The sequence below is a fragment of the Chelonia mydas genome, chromosome 10, assembly GCF_015237465.2.
Source record: "Chelonia mydas isolate rCheMyd1 chromosome 10, rCheMyd1.pri.v2, whole genome shotgun sequence".
NCBI lineage: Eukaryota > Metazoa > Chordata > Testudines > Cheloniidae > Chelonia > Chelonia mydas.
The window spans coordinates 65,179,897-65,196,434 of NC_051250.2; the positions used below are offsets into that span (position 1 = coordinate 65,179,897).

The following is a 16,538-nucleotide window of genomic DNA, read 5'->3' on the forward strand; positions in this document are numbered from 1 at the left end:
GGGTCTGGTGGGCACAAAGTGCATAGCATTCTGGGTGAGTATCCCATGGTCCTTTGTTTGGGTGCTGAGCTGTGAGCACTCTGAAATTTTTCTTGCTGTGCATGGTAGGATACATAGTAGAGGCCAGTGGAATTTTAAGACGTGGGGTCAAACTCCAAAAGTCCAATGACTCTGCTCCCTCTGGCCCGTGGTTCCTCTCTTTCCGGGCAAACAAGCGCCGTTCTGAGCAAAATCATCATTTTTGAATTTGCGGTCAGGCTGACTCTGATTTCTGTTACACTGATGGCCTGATTCTAACTTCACACTGCTGTTACACTTGGCCAACCCCAGTGATTTCATTAGCGTTACCCCTGAGTTGCACCGGTGTCAGAATCAGGGCCAGAGTTTGCAGCCATGTTACTTCATTGATTTCAGGCATTACTGCTGATTTGCATTGCTCTAAGGAGACCAGGTTTACGATGGTTAGCAGAAAGTTGATAAAAATGTTAGTGTGAGAGAGCAGGAGAGGGCAAAGGGTGGGATTGGAGAAGGAATTTTGTGTTTCAGAATACTTTCAGAGTAAAGGATTCAGGGACATGAATGTGTATTGCTGAATTGCTCCAATACCATAATTGGAAAATTAAGATCTTGCTTTTTGAGCACAGTCTAATGTACTTGCCAACTGTAGGGGCTCAGACAAGGCCAAGTGTAGCTTCTATAGCAATCAGGCAGATTCTCTCTTCCTTTCTGGAACCCCAAAGGGAAAGTGCTAGCTCAGTGACTGCAAATTCATTCAACCTGACTTCAGCTGTGCTTACAGCGTGTCTGGCCACTCCTTCTGAAGGGTAGCCAAGTACAGTAGCTAGTTCTGCCCTCGAGCTTAGAGAGTGCTAGTGTCAGCACTGGGCTTGGATACTGCACAGGTATGTTGGAAGAGCCACCCTCCCCAAGCACGCCCAGGCACAGACAACCCAAAGTTAGCGCTAGTCCTTACAGATAATAATAATCAGCTGTCTAGAAAACGGAAAGCCTCCGTCAGCTCATTCATTGGCAAATCCACCAAGAAGCTCCCCAAATAACTGTAGTAATAGTTACAGGAGTGCATGCCCAAACTGCCACAAACTACAATTTCTGGAACTGCTTCTGTGTCAAGGAAAATCCAACACTATTTCTTAGTCTCCATTCCTGTTCAATAATTTTGTTTGGGATATGGCGAGGGAGGGGGAGGGATTTGTCAGATAGCTGCTCAGTGCATATCGTTGAAGCTGTATGTAGATTAATTGCTAGGACAGAACTATGCACTGCATCCAGTCAGGGAACAGCAGTCCAGACTAGCACAAGGATTATGCACCACCTAAACCTATGTAATCTCTCAAAATAAGGCTCACATGGGATCATAGGCGCTGGAACTAGGAATGTTGGGGGTGAAAAACAATTAGCAAATGAGAAATGAAACAGTGTCTGGTCCACACACGATTTTGGAAAGGGCAGCCAGGATCAGGGGAGAAGGGTTCCAGGTAACCAGGCATACGGCAAAGCATGAACAGAGGTAAGCCGTGGGGTCTGAGGAGTTTCCCAGGGACTCATTGCAAATGCAGGAGATAGGGAATTGTTTGGCAAATGTGTGCATGTTAGAAGCAGAAAGCCAATAGACAGCGAGAGGAGCAGTCTTAAGTGTGGCCCTGAAAGGGTGCAGAGAGGGAGAGAGCTCCTTGGGGCACAGGACTGACTGGAGAGGCAGGCTATGGAATTGTGAGCTTGATGCTGTTTGTTTCTACTGTGTTCTACTGTGTTCAGGGAAACAGGATTTTATTTACAAAGAATGTACAGAAACAGGATTGCATCAAAGAAGTACTTGACTCATATCATCAGTTTCTTCTCTTGAAGGAAACAACTTGGCAAGGCTCTCAGTACTGGCTTACTGCTCAGGTCAAAGGGACAATATAATGCAGAAGAAATATTGACACTAAGAATACTAAAATATAAGGACTACAGAGTTTAAAGACAGTACACTCTCTAGTTCATCCTAAGCTTTCATGCATGCATAAAAAATTAATGAAAATCACATGCCTACTTGTTTTATATTTTTTTCTACCAGGAAGAAAGTGAAAAATGGACTTTTGTCTCATTCTCCATAGCAGAACACATAGGTATCTCAAGTGGGGTACCCCAGAAATGTGTGCTTCCAAAATTAGTGAGCATTTTTGAAAATATGATCCTTAACCTATTGGTCTCTGAGGGTATGTCTACACTGCGATGAAAAACCTCCGGCACCGAGCCTCAGAGCCCAGGACAGCTGCGTAGGGCTCGGGCTGTGGGGCTAAAAATTGCTATGTAGACGCAGGCTCCGCCTGGAGCCCGGACTCTGAGATCGTCTCCCATCATGGGGTCCCACAGCCCAAGCTCCAGCCTGAGCCAACTGCACTGCAGTTTTATAGTCTCACAGCTGGAGCCCCAGGAGCCCAAGTCAGCTGACCCATACCAGTAGGATTTCTATTGCAGTGTAGACATATCCCGAGAGCCCAGTCCTACTCGCGGTGAATTTTGCTATTGATTTTAATAGAAGCAGGACTGAACCTTTAGTTTCCCCCTCTGCAAATTAGCCTAAGTATATTAGCTTACCACGGGGGGCTAGGGCAAGGATTAGTTAATAACATTTGCACATTTACTTGGAAGAGGCAGAGTGCTAAGTACAGTATTATGGTTATGTGACAGTGATTATCAGCCTGATCCAATGCCTGTTGAAGTCACTGCAGATTCTCACTGACTTCAGTGGGAGTGGGATTAGGTGGCAAGAGCTCAACCCTTATTTATACTCAACCTTGGACATTAGAACCTGCCTTATTGACAGAGGACGCATTGTCTAGGTAGTTTATTCACTGCCCTTCCATACTCTGCTCTAGTGCAGGACTTGCTCTGTTTTTACTTCAGGGGGTGATTTTAGTTATTACTAATTTCAATGATCCGTAGAGGGCTTGTTGCGTTAGCACTCAGGTGCTTATTTACAGAGTTAGTTACATTATTCACATATAACTAGGATAGGAAAAAATGAAAGAAAAGCTAAACCAATGAATTAACCCTTGTATCATGCCCCAAAGTTTGCTCTGGTGAACTGCTCACTGTTTTATCACAAATAAAATTACTGTTCTTTGCAGAAAGCACCGTGTCATATTTAACTTCCAGCAGAATGGTCACCAGAGTGGAGCAAATAGTGCTTTAGTCAATACTGTACTTGAAGGGCTCTGTGTCCAGCAGTGGAGCTGCCCCTTCATATTGTTGTCCTGTGTTAGAGCCTTGGTGGGAATTAAACTCAAATCCTACAGGCCCAGAAATGAAAATGCTGCCAGCTAAGCGGTACAGATAACCCCTAGGCTCAAAATAATGCAGTTATTTAACATAGTAATGATCCACCAGGGGTCGCTAGAGGGCAACTTATGCTAGGCAGGTTTCAGAGTAGCAGCCCTGTTAGTCTGTATCTGCAAAAAGAACAGGAGGACTTGTGGCACCTTAGAGACTAACAAATTTATTTGAGCATAAGCTTTCGTGAGCGACAGCTCCTCACTGTATTTTCCACTGCATGCATCCGATGAAGTGAGCTGTCGCTCACGAAAGCTTATGCTCAAATAAATTTGTTAGTCTCTAAGGTGCCACAAGTACTCCTTTTCTTTATGCTAGGCAGTTTATGTTAAGGTAGAATTCAGGACATATGCAATTAAGGGGATGGTGTGGGGACAGAGAGCCCTGGGAAGCTATAAATTCCCTACATCTATTTACCACATGAAGCTCTTGGCTGGAACTTTCTGTGGAAGCTCCTAAGTGGAAGAAAGCTGTGGTGTCAGCCTTCTCTCTTGTATTTCTTTCTTTAACTGGCTTGGTCGGGGGTCCTTACATTTGCCTGTAGATTGAACAAAGGTTAAGTCAATTTCAAGTTATTTTTAATGTCCAGTTTGGAATTGGCTTTCAGATAATTTATGGCTGTGAGTAGTTCTTCCTAAAAGAAACTATGTTAGCTATAATGAAGTTCATCTCAGAAACCTTAGAGGTAACTGATATGAAACCCTAGCAGCCCAGTGATAGTGTTCTCACTGCCATATGAGAGGTGCCAGCTTTAACCCCTGGCACTGGACTAAGACTGCATTCCTGGCACAGAGCCTCTTGTGCCTTGGATGGGCAGGAGTGAGATTGCTGCAGAGTTGGTGAGCTCCTTTAGAAAGGGGAGGGCAGTTTCTTTCCCCCGAAGAGTGTGATCACAATACAAGGTGATAAATTGTGGAAACCTTGTTTGAAGCCACAGGACAGCCAGGGAGAAAATATAATACTGGCATTATCGGATACCCCTTGTGCTAATTTAGTGTAATGTTACAGCTTAAGCACACTGCAGTTTTAGCTTGGTCTACCTATTGTGGCACTAATTCACCTTGCAGAATTCCCCCTATTGTTGCAAGATGGTGGCCTTGCTTTGCTACATGTGTCTGATTCTAGGAGTACAATTTTTTTTTATGAATCAGGAGATGTTAAATCATTTAGACAGAACATTGAAAAGAGGATTGCCCAAACTGATCCTTTCAGCAAGATTCCACTGTACTAGGACAGTTTGAAATAGCTATTGAAATTGATGGGGCCAGGTTTTTAAAACAGCTCAGCTCATTTAGACACCAAAATAAAGGTCTAGATACTCAAAAGAGCTCAGCACACCAGTTACTGAGTTCTTTGAAAATCTGCCCATAAACGTCACAGTCAGAGGCGCTGCATGCTGAGCACTTTTGAACAGCTGTTCCCAGTGTGGACAATGACCTCTTTTGAAAATCAGGCCTCATTCTGTGTGGTATAAATATATCATTAAGATAGTTTGACAGTCGTTGCTTTAGAGAATGTGTATTACCCAAATCTTAGCAACAATTCTTGGCTGACTGTGTTAAAAAAAGTTCCTACCTAGGCAGGCCTAGCAGTATTTTTCTTATAAAGATATTTTCATTAGGTTAATTAGGGTTTGAAACTGTAATTTTGTTATAGATACAGAGCCAGGGTCACTCCAGGACTATACCAACAGGCACTAGGCTACATACAGGTGTAGGAACCCCAGTGGTAAAAAGTCCCACCATAGAGTCTATGGTAATGCAAGGCACTTGCAACTGTCTCGGGACCTTCATGTGTGTGGAGAAGCCCCAGTTGTGGTAGATTGGGGAGGTCTAGGGCAGCTGACGGTACATGGATCAGAGCCATCCACATTGCAGAACTTAAAGCTGCCCTCCTCCAGCAAAAGTCATCCTTGTCACTTTTTCCATTGCTGTCAATAAAAGCAAATGACATTTGACACGTGTCCAGTACAATGTTATTTTTGAACTGAGACCAATGTTAGGGCCTAATGCTGAGCTTCTTACTCAGGCAGAACGCCCACGGAAGCTAATGAGAGTTGTAGCCCAGCAAAGTGTTGCGGATCAGACCATGTGTGTAATTTGTTTCCAGCCTACAATCAAAGCAGGCTTCTATTTTAGCTTAGGTAACTTTTGCAAGGAGCAGTAATATTAACCATAGTCACAGAGGCTGCCAGCAGATCATCAAATAATGGAACTGACTTATCAAAGTACAGTATTTTCTAAGAAAAAGAAAGGTGGGGCGGAGAAGGCTTTAGTCTCACAGCCAGATTTACTGAGCTGTAGCAAACCCTATTGAGACAGCTTGTTATAATTCCAATTTAGTCATACAGGATGCATGTTCTGTGGCAATTAATGGGTGTAACAGGCCTGTGCATCATCAGAGTATAGTGCTAAAGTACCATGGGCTCCCATTCAAGGTAAAATTCCCTATCCTATCAAAGAAAGGAATTATTCAGATGAGTGCGTGTTACTGGCTCTGTTCCTTCTCAGGGCCCTATGCTCCCACCCGCCATGAAGTGCAGAGTGGAGCAGAGATGAATAGATGAGGCAACAAAGCTGCCAGGAGTGGGAAGAGTGGTGGTGGCTCTGCCTTCCTAGAAGCCTGCAGTGGCCCCTTCCAGGGTACTGTGTGTGTTCAGTACTGATGGGGTATGTCTACACTGCAGTGTAAGTCCAGGGTTCGAGCTCAGGCTCAAGCCTACCTCCTCCTTCTGTCTACACACAAATCATGCTGATCCAGGGCTTGGACCCAGGGTCCCAAGTCTCCATGAGGGTGGAGGATCTGAGACTCAGTCAAGCTGGGACCCAGGGCTCAAGCCCTATTATTTTGCAGTGTAGACACAACCCCACTGGACTTGTGCTCTTGGAGTCTCCCAAAAGTATTCCACAATCTCACGGGCTGACTTCCTTTGTCCTCCAGACAGTCAAGTTTCGTGGACAGTCAAGTTTCCCACACTGCATCATGTAGAGAGGCCACATTTTGGGAGGGCACTAGGAAGTCTGGGCTATGAGTGGTTGAACTCATAATTCAGCATAGGTACTTGAGCCACAGGTTGGAACCCAGGGTTCAACAATTCCTAACCTGGGATTACAAATAAGTGGAGAGGCTCAAGCCCTAGGTTAACAAGCACAGGTCTGCTAATGCTGGTCTTACATTGCAGTGTAGACATACCCTGCGGCTCAGTATAAGGGAATCGTATCAGGATGGGAGGAGGAAGGAAAAAAGCTGCTCTTTGTAACATGCTCCCCAGTGGAAATAGGGGAAATACTTCTGGTGCTTTGTGCTGTCCCCTCCCAGCAGTGGAGGAGTAGGTCTCGGGCTGAGTGGGGAGCCAATGGCAGCATGGTTCCTCAAGAAGGGAACATATATTGCTCCTCTGCAGAGTAGTACAGAGGTTGTGTTGCCAGAGCTGCAAACTCCTGCAAAGACTCTTCCAATAGAAGGGATGGTGATTTGCTTCCAGCTCACTGGTTAAAGGAAGATAATACCATTTTCCTGGACTCCAGTTGCTCTCAATGACACTGCTGTAATTCTGGACTAACTCCACTGACATCATTCTGTATTTACTCATGAGTGAGAACAGAATTTGGTCCACTAGCCATATTCTTTACCCAGCGGCTCCCCAGCTTTATTGGGTCACATCTGACCTTCTTAAAAACTTGGTGTGCAGTGACTGGGTAGAACATCAAGCTCATTTCCCCCCAAGTGATACACATGCTACAGTTTGGGAATCCTTGAGTCCACTTAATGGGCACATTATGGAAAGGCAAATAATTCCCATGAATACCCAGCAGAAAACAAATCTGAACACTTTGCAAATTTTAGACCCAAACATGCTGCGGAGTATGTCAGAAAGAGGATATGTATGAGATTTTATGGGATTTCAAATGTCCCCGCAGCCATGAAGTTCTCTTGGCAGCCCTGACAGAAAGTATTGTTGATACTGTACTGGCCACTGGAAAGTGTAGGCAGTTCATGTTACTGGGAGCATGGGAATGTTGGTATGAATGAAATATATCCCACTGAGTGACTTGCCTTCTGCTGTATGACCTGCCTGAACGTTTCAGCAGTCGGGACTGTAGTGTGGTAGAGGGTAAAATGTCACATATGATCACAAACTCTCTTCGTGTTGGAATACACTCCATCTCTGTCACCTCGCCCTGTGGTAGAAGCTAAACCAATATTTACATGTTTTTTAGAAATAATGTTTACATATAGGCACATATATTAATATTGAAATTGATACACAAGTTTGAAGTATACATCTTGAAATGTGCTTTATATGCATGCTATGGTTATATTTAATAATGAAATTGAAGAAGTACAATTATAAGGCAAAAAGGTCTGAAGAAGTAAAGCAATAATTATATAAAATATAAAGTAATACAATTAGAGATATCTTTATCATACTACTGGGATGAGTTAAGAAAATTTTAACTTACTGCTACATAACTTGCATGTAAAACACCTGCAAAGGAGTCATCCCCTATAAGACAGGAGAAGATTTAACTAGTTTTTCTCCTTTTTACTTCTTAAAGATAAGAAGGAAATTATAGTTTTTTCTTTATGTAATTTAAACCTTCTAGAATGCAAGGTGAGAAATATTTTGCCTTCTCCAACTGGTACACATGCTGGTTTGCCTTGAAAAAGTACGGTAAAGTTTTTCAGCTCTATTTTTCACTTGTATTTTTAATAAATTACAATAAAAGAAGAGCTCTTTTTCTCTGATTTTCCTTTTTATATGCAGGGTAGTTGTAACATGTCTGTCCCAGGAGATTAAACAGACAAGATGGGTGAGGTAATATCTTTTATTGGACCAACTTCTTCTTCAGAGCTCTGTGTGGCTCGAAAGCTTGTCTCTCTCACAATAAAAGATGTTACCTCACCCACCTTTCATTTTTATGAGTGATTAAGAACAGGGAAGTAAAGAAGTTTCTCTTAAGGTCCCCGTGAAGCCTACATAGTATTATTTCCTATATGGCTTTTGAGCAAGGTTTTATATTACATAATGCTTGGATCAAATGGGAATCCCGTTCCATGGCTTTTGAAACATTTAAATAGGAATGTTTTTTAAAGATTGTGTTTTCATAAGAGTCACAGATAAAATATATTAAATTAATATATTTGGTTTTAAATATTGCATAATAGAATACATGCAGTGATTATTACTAAAATGTATCTTTACCTATTGAAATATGAGGCTAAAAGGGAAATTGCTTAAACTGCAATATTGAGATTCTGAGATACATTTTATACAAACTTGGGCATCCCAAAGAAACAATTAAGGATCTTCAGGAAATTTGAAACTAGATCTTAAATATACAAGTAATTAAAGCAAAAATATGTTATTGGTTTTTTTAACTGCTAACCCTGAAAATTCAACCTGGAATCTGAGAGTCAGGCAGAGTTCTTTCATCTTGCGCCATATCTCCAATAGTAAAGGTTCTGCAGGCCAAATTCTGTCCCAAGTGACATGTGTTCAACCCTCAGGTATAATTGGCTAGAATTTAATAAACAATTACAGTGACTATGCACTAAAAAGACTTGAACCCCCTCACAGTGGTGCTGGCTCTGCAGGGCTAAGAGAAGAAGAAAGCTGTACAATATGATGGAATGCAGGTGGAGAAAAGTTCTGTTAAGTAAGTAGGTCCCATTTTCATAGTAAAGCATTTTTAAGTTGTTCAGCAAAAGAGAGTGTTCTCAATCTTCTTGAATACTAAAAGCCACTTAGCTCAATTTAAACTTCTAAAATAAATGCATATAAAAACATGACTAGTTGAGACAAGATGATTTGACACCAGGTTCTTTAAATTAGTAATACAGCAAAAATACTGGTCAGACAGGCTCATCTGTTGCTTGGCCTTTCACAGCAGGCGCCACAGGGCACATCAGGCATTGCAACTGTAAATGGTTACAGGTGTGCTCACCTGTTATGGTGCTGTGGAACATATGTGGGATAGATATTCTCATTAGCCAACAGTGCATTCCTTTAAGACTTCTGTTTCTCTAACAGGTATATCTTTAACGGAAGAATCTACTGACTCCAGAGGGAAAGACCATACATGGTGATGGACAGCTTGAGTTTATACTTAGAGCGTCACTCACTGTGACTCTTGCAGTCAAGGCTAACACCAATATGATAAGTATCTGCAACCCTTTCATTACAAGGATATAATTCTGAAGCATCTTTTAACTGGAATTGTAGTATCACATCCGACTCACTATCTAAAATCCATCAAAGTCTGGTGAGATTTTTACTTCCAATTCTATCTTTCATTTTGGGAAGTAATATTACTTCACTTTCATTCATTTGTAAAATGCTACTATGAAAACTATATTGTATTATTTTTAACAAGGATAATGGCAATTTGATACAAGATCCTTGTTTTTAAAAAAATCATACAAACATGTTGATTTATATGTTAAATATTGTTAAGGTTGCAAACCAAGTACTCGTTAAGTCAGGAATGCTAGAATTTAGATTCCACCTTTTGTGCACTAAAGGAGGCATAAACCCTGTAGAAAAAAATGTGATTATGTAATTGAAGACTACCGTAATTCATACTTATCAGAAGGCTGAATTAAGTTTACACGGACAACCTTAATTCAGGCATTTCCTAACTGTTGAGAACTTGAATTTGCAATCTTACTAACATTATTTTAACATTTTTTTGGTATGCAATTTCCTAGCTCTATTAAGAAAGAGTTGCACGGGGTTTTGTTTTCTAACAACCCTATCACATATCATCAACAGGTTTTGAAACCTGGACCTTCAGCACTGATCACTACTACTAGAGCTAAGAGACTAACAATGGAGGGCAGCAAGAGGAACCTGCCTTTAGAAGAGGATGAGTGGGACAATGAAACAGTGGGTCAATATGGAGGAGTGTACTACTCCTTTAAGGAACAGACTGGAACCTGCAACCAGAACAGCTTGGCTGTGATCAAAGACGTCTCCTGCCCAGCCCTGGGCTATTAAGCAGGAAGAGGAAGCTAAGCGAGAGAGAGAGAGAGTGTGTTAACAGCTATATTGGTTGCTGTGGTCTGTTTTTTTTTTTTTTTTTTTCTTCTTCTTCTTCTTCTTCTTCTTCAGACTTTAGGGAACTAGCCTGCCAAGCTTGGAGGGTTTGTTTGCTGACTCTAAGTTTAGGAGCTCTGAAGTGGGGGCCCTGAGGTAAGGGTCTAAAGAACCTTGTTAAGGCTGCTCTGCCCCTGAGATGTTCTTAAAGGGGATACATTTGTTTTGGTTTCCCCTTGTTTGGATCCTTTATAATTATATATTCCTCAATAGCTGCATTTTTACAGACCTCCTAACCAAGGACATAGATTTGGTAGATTAAAAACAGCATGGCTGAGAGCTGGCTCTGCCACTATAGAGATTTGGGTTCCAGTTGCTGCTTGTGTGACTGTTTAGTAATGCCTTTCTGAATAATGAGTGCTATGAAAAGTATAGCACTCATTAACAGTAGTGAGACTTATACTCATGACCTTCTGGTTCCCAATCCAGTGTACGTTTCCCTTGGCTAAAGCAACAGCAGTCTGATGATCAGTTTTGTCTGTAAAACTTTTGGCACCTGAGAGACTAACAAATTTATTTAAGCATAAGCTTTTGTGGGCTACAGCCCACTTCATCAGATGCATAGAATGGAACATATAGTAAGAAGATATGTATGCATACAGAGAACATGAAAAGGTGGAAGGTGCCATACCAACTAAAGAGGTTAATTAATTAAGATGCGCTATTAGCAGCATGAGGGGGGAAAAAAAACTTTTGTCTCTATAATCAAGATGGCCCATTTCAGACAGTTGACAAGAAGGTGTGAGGATACTTAACACGGGGAAATAGATTCAATTTGTGTATTGACCCAGTCTCTATTCAAGCCCAAGTTAATGGTATCTAGATTGCAAATTCTAGTTCAGTAGTTTCTGTTTGGAGTCTGTTCTTGAAGCTTTTCTGAGGCAAAATTGCCACCTTTAATTCTGTTACTGAGTGACCAGAGAGTTTGATGTGTTCTCCTACTGCTTTTTGAATGTTATGATTCCTGATGTCAGATTTGTGTCCATTTATTCTTTTGCGTGGAGACTGTCCAGTTTGGCCAATGTACATGGCAGAGGGGCATTGCTGGCATTTCTCTGTGTTGCAATCTAAAACTCGGGTTTGTGTGGCATGCTGAAGTGAAATGCTATGGGGCATGCTAAGTGGTGATAGAATATTCAAGGATTTTAGTGGTCAGCTTCTAGCAAGTTCTATGCAGCAAAACATGGTGAGGTGGCAATTTTTGACATCTTATAATTTGTCTAAATATCAACAGATTTTTTTTTTCATAGGGAAAGTAAAAGTGACCTCCCTGACCCCAGGATTATCCTGCTGCCAAACTTCAAGTTCATGCAAACCATGGAGGTGCTGAAAATCTTAGGAAACCTAAATATAGGGATGGCTACTAATTGCCCTTTGAAGCTTTTATTTTTGATAGAACTGGGGTGTGGAGCGGGGAAGTGATTTAGAATAGAACAAACTAAACAAACCAAATCTTTGAGATAAAACAGTACAGATTTAGGGCCTGAGCCTGCAAACGCTTTATGGATTAAATTGCAGAATTATAGGTAAGGAGCAACATCTGTAGCTCACAAGTCATAAGATCTGACCCTGCATTTGGGGGTGGAAAGAGGGATTAACCTGTCAAGTCCTAATAATAGTTATAGAAGTTTTTAGAAAAATACCATAATATAATAGCTTCCACAGTAGGCAGTTTCCAACCAGGAAAGAAGAAATGTTTCTTGTCCTAAAGAGCACACAGTCTCTAAGGCACCTGAGGGGAACATAAAGGTAAATAGAATTGATTCACCCAACTTCTTGTAAAATTCAAAAGGTCTAGAGCTGCTACCTTCCGTCTTATCCAGCTTCTGGTTACCTTTGTGATTTATAAAGCCAGTTTTATACATGGGTAAAGTCCTGCTTTTTGCTGTGTTAGGGCTCTATCTTGCTCCCAATGGAGTCAGTGGCAAAACTTCCATTACCTTCAATGGTGTAGGATCAAGCCTTTATTGTGCAAGAGGCAGGGGAGGGAAGGAGGGAATAATCATACAAACAGGTAGAATCTCTCCTCTGTGCATAAGAGTATACTGGGAGGAATGGCCTACCATGATGTTAGTCACAGCTTTGCCCCTGCCAAATTACTGGGAAAGGTGCACACACACCAAGTTGGGTTTTAAGGTATTGTTTATTAGGTGGCCATCTTGGTCTGGGATAAGAACAAGGTGATTTCCATGTTGTGACAGGTTCTTGTTCCCCTACGCTAAGCAAAAGGCGGGAAAGTAGAAAGAGCGGGAATCTGTTGTTGGTAAGCAACCAGTTCCTATAAAGGCAGATGAGGGGACGGGCCAGGGGCTCTTGAGTCTTTGGGGGCTCAGGTGTCCAACGCGCGCTCTCTGTAGTGTGGTACCCCCTTTCACACTGGTTACTGGCCTGTAGTAGCCACTCACTAAACAGAACTGTAGTTTTGGGGTTTGCTTTTCTTTTGGGAAGCAGACCTGCATGCGTGGATTCGGTCCAATTAGTTAGTTCAGACTTACAACCATAGAAGATGCAGCGAGGGATGGGGGGGGGGGGGTGCCCTGAGATAGGATTACATACCTGTCTTCTACACCTGTGATCCACTGTTGATGTCCTTCGCTGATCCAGATTCTGCAGCCTCTCCATCAGCATCACCTGTAGAAGGACACCTTTGCCTTATTGAGTGTTTGTGCATGTGTGTGTTTCTATTCCAAATCTCCAGAGTCTTAATTCATCCTCCCTCCCCTTCCTTTGCTCTCCTTTAGTAAATAAAGTGTTGTTGTGAGTTTACATTCATGTGGTGGTTTCTTTTGTTCCAGTTCTGATAGATGGACTTAAGGGGGGACCCAGTGGGAGGTATACTGTAAGGCTCTCCTAAGTCATCTTGTCAGATAGGCCCCCTAAAAATCCTTAAAATGAGCTTGATCCAATGCCCCCTGAAGTCAATAGAAGAATTACCGTTGACTTTAATGAACATTAGATAAAGGCCCATGCTCTAATGAGGGTCTAGACTCTTGGAAGAGGTATGAAGGAATGTAGGGAGTGATGAGCAAAGAAATACAAGAGTGACTGGTTCCTGTGATAGCATTAAGTTGAAGAGTGAGATTTTTTTTTGAAGTGTCCTGGAAGCCAGTGACGTGAAGGAAAGATTGGGGAGATATGAATAGAGTACAGTGTAGATAGCATTACAAGTATCAAGGCACAAGTGCATGGCCCAAAGAGGGCCCAATTCTGCAATCTTTAATATTTCTTCATATGAGTAGTGCTATTTAGGACAGTGGGATTACTTCTGCAGGTAGATGCTATTCAGTGTGAATGTAAGGTTGCAAAGTTAAGACCTAAGAGAGACAATTGGGAAGGGAAATAAGATTTTTATCTTGGCCGCACTTAAATTAAGATTGGCTTTCATCCAAGAGGAAGGGAAGGCAAGACTGAATTATGAGGCATAGGCAAGAGAAAGCGCCATTACTACAGACTGTGAGTAGGAAAAAATGTCACTCCGCAGGAAAGTATATAGAGAAGTGTACAGGATTCAAAAAAGCACCCACTGCAAGAAGTTGGCCAGGATTGTCTTCCATTAAAGACAAACACAGTAAGTAGGAGAAGAAATACTGCAGTGCTGAGTCAGAAAAACTACCTATACCAAGTTGATAAAGAGTAATCCAAAGTTCCAAAAGTAGCTGATAAGTCAGGAAAGATGTGAAAAGAAAAGAGACCTTTGGATTTAACTGCAAGCCAATCATTAGCCCTTTTTAAAGGAACTATCTGAGTAAAATGACCTGAGCAGAGACTGAATTGGGAAGGATGAAAAATCTAAAAACTTGAGAACACACAGAATAAACTTATTTTCTAGAAATGAACTGGAGAAAGGAAATTGGTTGGTAACTGGGACAGAAAGCAAGAACAAGAAAAGGATTTTTTTGAAGCTAGTGGGAAGAATAGCCTTTTGGAAGCAGAAAAGATAGAGCCTGAGAAAAGGTGGGTATTGATGAATCGTGATATAGAGTTAGATGAGATGCAGAATGCAGTTTTGCAGTTGGTATAGGGCAGGACAAAAGGTCAGTGTCATGTCAGCTAAATATGACTAAACCTTGGTCCAAGCAGTCTTGGATCTTATTTAGCTGGTGGAAAGCTGAATGTCATTTGCTCTGATCTATACTGATCACTAAGGCCCCAATTCAGCACAGTATTTAAAATATGTGAAGGGAGCAATCCCACTGGCCCTTTCTTCACTAGGAAAAAGGTGTGATGTTAAAGTCCTAGTGCTGACAAGGCAAATTGTAGCTTTAACACTCTATCTGGTAGAGGTTTCAGAGTAGCAGCCGGGTTAGTCTGTATTCGTAAAAAGAAAAGGAGTACTTGTGGCACCTTAGAGATTAACAAATTTATTTGAGCATAAGCTTTCGTGAGCTACAGCTCACTTCATCGGACGCATTCAGTGGAAAACACAGTGGGGAGATTTATATACATAGAGAACATGAAACAATGGTTGTTACCATACACACTGTAAGGAGAGTGATCACTTAAGGTGAGCTATTACCAGCAGGAGAGCAGGTGGGGGAGGGGGAACTTTTGTAGTGATGATCAAGGTGGGCCATTTCCAGCTGCTGGTAATAGCTCACCTTAAGTGATCACTCTCATTACAGTGTGTATGGTAACACCCATTGTTTCATGTTCTCTATGTATATAAATCTCCCCACTGTGTTTTCCACTGAATGCGTCCGATGAAGTGAGCTGTAGCTCACGAAAGCTTATGCTCAAATAAATTGGTTCGTCTCTAAGGTGCTACAAGTACTCCTTTTCTATCTGGTGGAGGTAAATCATGTTACCTTGATTAGCTAGCACATCTTAAAACTATAACTGACTTGTCTCTGCTGGATTTTAGCATATTAGATTTATTTGTAATGTATGTAAACTTTTTTCCTAGTGTTGACATGGCCATTGATTTCAAGGGACTACTCATGTGGTTAAGTGCTCTGCTGAATTGGGGCCTAAGTCATGTTCAGTATCACATCAGTAAACTCATTTGTTCAGAACCATGTCCGAACAAGGTAAAATTTTATAGTGTAGATGAGGCTTAGGAGAGACAAGAGGGCATAGAGTGGAGGGAACATGTATTAGGTCATGCCCTGGTAAATAAGAGACACTGTCAAGGGATTAAGAGTGAGAGAAGGATGGAGATTCATACTACTTTTGCAAAATAACATGGGGGGGGGGGGACTTTTTTTGCCAAATCTGATCTTCTCTTCTGGAAGGCAAAAACAAATAAGATTTAAAATTTAACTTGTCTTGTGTAAACTTGAAGAGTGAGGACCTGCAAAAGAATGTCATCAGGTCAGGTGAGAATTACAGGTGACAAGAGACGAAATGGAGAGTTGGAGGGAAAAACTTTGAGGTAACAGTTCTGTTGAAATCAAAAAGCTTTGTGATATTGTGTTGATTTTTCCACAACTTTGTTTTGGTGAGAGAGAGTTCAAATGGTGGCAAAACTTCCTGACACTCCTGGAATGAAACATTTCAATTTTTCCCTTTGAAACAACTTTTTGTTTTGAAAGCATTTATTTTTGCATTGTTTATAGTATGATGTAAAGTAGAAATCAAAACAACATTTCAGTGTTGTAAAAATGAAAACTTTAGATCAATCCAAAATAGTTCCCCCCCCCCCCCCCCGAATTTTCTTTTGCAGAGCATTTCAGCCTTTTGGGGTTTTGTTCCTAATTAGACCAAAAACAAATATATTTGAAATCTCAGAATCCTCCATTATACGGGACAGCTCTAAGTAAGAGCACTGGTATTAGCTGATCGGGCAGAGACTAGCGTGAGAGACTTCTGGAAAGTGTATGAAATTGCAAAGAGGAGCAGCGTGAAAACAGACCCGAGATTCCTCCTCTTCCCTCCAACCCCCCCCCCCCCCCCCCCATCAAAATATTTGGCCTGGACTCGCTAGTTGAAGTGAAACAGACCAATGTATTGTCAACCAAGCTGTGGGGAAGACACCATAGAGAGCAACAATAAGGATCGTTAAGGGGCTGGATGACATTGACCACAGGGGCTGCCTTTCATCTTGGGAGAGCATCAAGCACCCTAGTGACTAAGGAGACGGTGTTGTTAGTGCTTGGGCCAAAGG

General features: G+C 41.7%; 1 long non-coding RNA gene across 1 annotated transcript; it reads left to right on the plus strand.

The window, feature by feature from the left end:
• Nucleotides 1-1,429: 1,429 nt before the first annotated feature.
• Nucleotides 1,430-13,203, plus strand: LOC122461960. Its single transcript, XR_006284246.1, has 4 exons — nucleotides 1,430-1,528; nucleotides 5,847-6,023; nucleotides 9,371-9,602; nucleotides 10,112-13,203. It is a non-coding gene; the product is annotated as an uncharacterized LOC122461960 (long non-coding RNA).
• Nucleotides 13,204-16,538: the final 3,335 nt, after the last annotated feature.